Genomic DNA, 4,987 nt, shown 5'->3' with positions numbered 1-4,987 from the left:
CTGAGAGGGAAGACACATGACCACCTCAATCTGAAACTTCCTCTGACTCCATCATAAACACTTTTTTTTTTCCTTCTCTAGCAGCTGTGGACATTTCTCCTTGAAATGTCTCTTCTCTCTGTCTGGCTTTCCTGTAGGCTGCTAGTATCCCCATTCTTGTTTTCCATCTATAATTCCATTTTGTATCCTTTCCAGAAACACCTCAACTGAGACCAATTCATTCTTGAAAACTCTTCTTACTTCTACAGCTTGTGTCAGATATCTGGGCCCCACTGAGCAACATACAACCTTTTGGTTTTAGATTTTACCTGCATGATTACCTGGGTTTTGGTATCTTCTAGAAATAACAAATTGTCTGAGAGGTTAGAACATATATAATCAAAGCATGAATATTCGAGCTAACGGGTACATTTATAAACCTTTTTGAGACCTAGCGATCACAACTCACTAGCTTTTAGACCCCTTTATTCATGGAGTCTGGCAGTTTGCTGTAAGTCCCTCTAGTTTTAGTGAAGACACATACTCATCATGAAATACAAAACATTTAGTCATATGAAACTAATGTCCCATTCAGTGTTTTGGATATGGCGCCCATGGTAAGCAAGGGGCACGGCCAAGGGATTTTTCCTTTTAACGCTGTAGCTCTGAGTTTTACATCACAAATACAACACCTGGCTCTATATATAGGCCCAAAGCTATTGGATTCTGCATAAGCCAGGTGTTTTGTTTTTTGTTTTTTGGGTTTTTGTTTTTGTTTTTGTTTTGTTTTGGTGGAACCGGGGATTGAACTCAGGCCCTTGCGCTTGCCAGGCAAGTGCTTATTCCACTGAGCCATCTCCCTGGCCCTATAAGGCAGGTTCTTTAAAACATTTTTACACTGACAGGTTGTTATCTGTCCTTGGGAACCTGTTTTAACTAGTGAAATACTTTAAGTCTTACACATGAATAACAATATATTACATTTGTAAAACATCAGTCTCAGCACCATCGTTTAGTAAACAACCTGAATATATTGCATTACCTCAGTTACAGCTAAAGCAATATATATTATAAAGTCTGTTTCTATTGAGGTACAATGACTGGAAGGAAAGTCAGAGTTGGAGAAGGACAAAGAGACCTGTGCCAATGTCCAGCAATAGGCTGGGTTTCTTTTCCCTCCTATAGTCATGATTACTCAGGGCTCCTCCATGGAGACGGCAGGTGGAGGTAACAGTCTGGTCAGAGGGAGAAGGCAGGCCCAGGGCCCTTCAGTCCTACTGGACCACCTGGGAAGCTGAGTCTGAGCTCTGGGGCCTCCGCCTCAGAGTGCAGTCTCACTTCTAGTGGCTGCCTTGGCAGTCAGGGCATGGCTTGTGGGCCTCTTAAGGTAGTCTCTCTTATGCTGGCCTGGCTTCTAACAGCAGTAGCAGATGAACATCATCATCATTGAGCTCTTCTTGGAGCCAAGAGAATCAGATTTAGGGTCTGTTTGGAGCCTGCAATAATGGCAGCCATTTTTTTATCTCTTTGCTTCCTCTCCCTAGTTTTCTCCCAGTTCCAATTATAGGACACTTAAACAGTTTTTACCAAAGTATTAAATGAGCTGTCTGGAGCAAAAGCTATCTTTTGTAGCTCTTCAACTTATCTGTAAGAGTAATCTGTCTGTCTACTGAATTAACATCTCACAAAGTATGCTTTACCAGTCCCTCTATTAAACATTTTAAGAAATCAGAGGGGTGTTCATCTTTTTCCTAATAGCTAACTTTTAATAATTGAAGGCTTGGTTCTAGTTCTTAGACCTTGAAGAATACACACTAGAAAGAAATGTCTTTTCCATTCTTCTGCCTGGCTATTAGCAGCAGTGCTCTGACTGGTTGGGCTCCAGTGGGAACAAGTAATTCTACTGGTTGTCCATCTTTTGAGTCCTTATAACAATATAATATTCCTCTTCAAATGCAGTAGCAGTTTGTAATGCTGTCCATTTTGCCATAGAAGTCAAAGCTTGGTTTAAGATTAACATTATATCTTTCCAATTTAGTTCATAAGTCTGAATAAATCCTCTAAAAGACATCAATGTACTTATCAGGGTCGTCTGAGGCACATGAACTCTGGAAGTTTCAAATTTCCTATTTACTCCTTTAAAAGATATTGTCCTTGAGGAGCTTGCATAAACCCAGCTAAGAATGGGTGTAGCCTTTTAGAAGCATGGATTATAGCTGTTTTAGAAGTCCACACCCTCTAGACTAGAAAGGCAAATAGGGGAAACCTTACTTTCACCAATGGTGGGTGAGGCTGAAATGCCTGGTTCTCCTGTTGCTCATATCTACATTTCAAAACTTAAATAACAATGACCTTCTTAATGTAAACCAAATCTGAACATAAGACATTTTTACCATTTTCCTTTTTACATCATCTTTTTAGTTATAAACTAGCATCACAGTTGATACTTTCCTCTTCATTTCATTTAAACAGCTCTTTTTAACACATAAGGATCAAACGTCTTCTGGTGCCGAATGAAGCACACTCTAAAGGAGTAAGAGTCTTTGTCTGTGAAATAACCTGGAATTTAATAGAAATTACCATACTGGGTGTCCCCACCTTTTCTCTAATTGATTACTCCACCCAGGCATCCCTGAGTAGTGCTCTCCAGAGCAGGTGGATGCTCCTGTTGGAGAGAAGGGAGACAAGATCCCACCTGCCTAGCCATCCTCTAACTGGCACATGATTCCTATCTCCTGAAATATCTCACAAACACTTCACTTACTCTTATTGACTATTTGTAAGTTACAATTGGTCTGGTGACCTGAATGTCTACAGAAGGAAGCACTAACTATGGCATAAAAGGTCAGATAGAAGTAAGCACTTCTCAGGCTACAAAGATCACTTCTAGAGATAGATAGAACTATTGACTGGAGAGATTTGGCCCCGTGCAATGAACCAATCTCCAGACACTTGGTTTCCATCTGATCACCTAGGTAAACATTTCTAGCAACTAAACAAGATTTAACCTTGAAGCTCACAGGTGAAATTTATATTTATCATCTAGCAATCACATTTTACATGTTGGTAAAGACATTACAGCTGGCAAAAATCTTACTCTTAGTTAACACATAGGGCACAGATATAAACTTCCCCTGATAACCACTATTGTAAACTTTCTCAGCCTTATTTCTGAAATAGTGACTCATTAACTTGTTCTACTGAAAAGCTCAGGTAGAAGTCCTACTTTACTAGCAGAGAGAGAGAAAGTACAATAGGTAGGTGGAGATCTTTCAGTGGCCAGGGGCCAGTTTCCACCAAGGAACCTTCAGGTTTGGCACCTTCTCCCCTCAGGCATTCTTGGTTTCTTTTGGCCCACAAAACCAGAGATGTCTCCAGAAAGGAACCCAGCAGTTTCTCTGGTCAACATTCCATCAGCCATAGGCTTCAATGGGGATTCACCAAAGAACAACTGGGGAAACCTGTCCTCTACTTCAAAGAGTGGCAGCTGCTCTAAGAGCATTTACTAGCTGGCAGAGTAACCGCTGTTTGTAAGTTCTATAAGGGATAGCTAAAAGCCTGAACAAGATTACCTAGCACTTTACACTAAAGATTTTAAAGTCTACAACTTATCTCTTATGGACCTAAATGATAACTAGACCTAGGAGAAAAGTTTGAATCCTCCCTCATACTAAATGTGTTTTAGTCCCATAAGTGTGCTGCTTTTGGAGATAGCTCCTTCTGGTGTCACCCAGAGTCGGTTCTCTCCACTGTTTCAGGTTTAGTCTCCAGAAGGAGACCTGCCCAGAACACTAAGCCAGGACACGGCTTTTATATGTGTTCTACTGGATGGGCATAGTCCTCTTTGTCTCATATGACCCAGAGATGGGGCATGTGTGCTTTTTCTAAAATGACTTCCCTGACTTTGGCATTAACAAACACTCATTTTCTAAGGGCTTCACTTAGCTGGAACAGTCTATAGAGTTTTCCTAATTTTACATGCCTCTAAAAGGGAAAATACAAAGAGGTAGGAAAATGAAGAGTAAGGTCAAAGAAAGGAAACTAAAACAGATCAGGCCTGACATTTCCTCTAGCATGTAGAGGGGGATCAGAACCAATCTATCCCAGTGAAACTTGTCCTCCAAGTCTTTAAGAATGGTTGCCGACCTAATGTCATTTAACTGGCAAAAGGAGTCCCATGTTTCAGATACAAGCATGTATATTTTATAAGTCCGAGCTGGCTAAAAGGTCCCATTTTACAGAAATTTACATAAAATCCATGAGGAGGCTCCTAACATTACTCTAATGTTATGGTCTAAAATCCAGCAAGGAATACTAGTACATTTAGTTAACCAGTTCAAACAAAACGTAAACGAATACACAACAGTCACAAAATGTCCCATTAATGAAATACCATGAACTTGTAACATTTCCACATTTTAACTTAAGATTTACTGACAACATTTTGACCAACATTTTACCAACAATATATAAGACGAAACAGAAACAATTGTAAGCAATTTTAACAGTACTATGTGAAACAAAACTGTATGAGGCAAAGCATGAACACTTATGAGCAATGGGCAAAGACATATTAACATTTGAAACATAAATTTGTGAACTAAGCAAGTCCCAATTCAGAATTTTTTAAAGAAAAGCAAACTCATACCTCCATCCAGTCTTGGTGGGAAACTCCAAAATAATACAGGGAGAAAAACTGGTCTTGTGGGGGGTGACCTCTAAATGACATAGGGCTAAAAAAATGATCTCTGGACGTGACCTGCACGAGTTTATGTTCTCTAAAAACCAAAGAATGAATTTTAGAAACAAATGGAAGTTACGAGCAGAATATATTTATTGAGAGAAAGAAAGCTCCTGTCCCAAGAGAGGGACAGGAGGGGGGGCCTGAGCAGGTAATTCTCCCCTTGCATCTTCTAATCTATTCAACTGATCCTCAGGTCTATTTTGTTGCCAGTACCATTCTGATTTTATCACAGTAGCCTTGTAGTATAATTTCAAGTCAGGAATT

The sequence above is a fragment of the Octodon degus genome, unplaced genomic scaffold (genome assembly GCF_000260255.1).
Source record: "Octodon degus isolate 3935 unplaced genomic scaffold, OctDeg1.0 scaffold00227, whole genome shotgun sequence".
Taxonomy (NCBI): Eukaryota; Metazoa; Chordata; class Mammalia; order Rodentia; family Octodontidae; genus Octodon; species Octodon degus.
The sequence above is the reverse complement of the archived record's forward strand: the minus strand, read 5'-3'. Positions refer to the sequence as shown.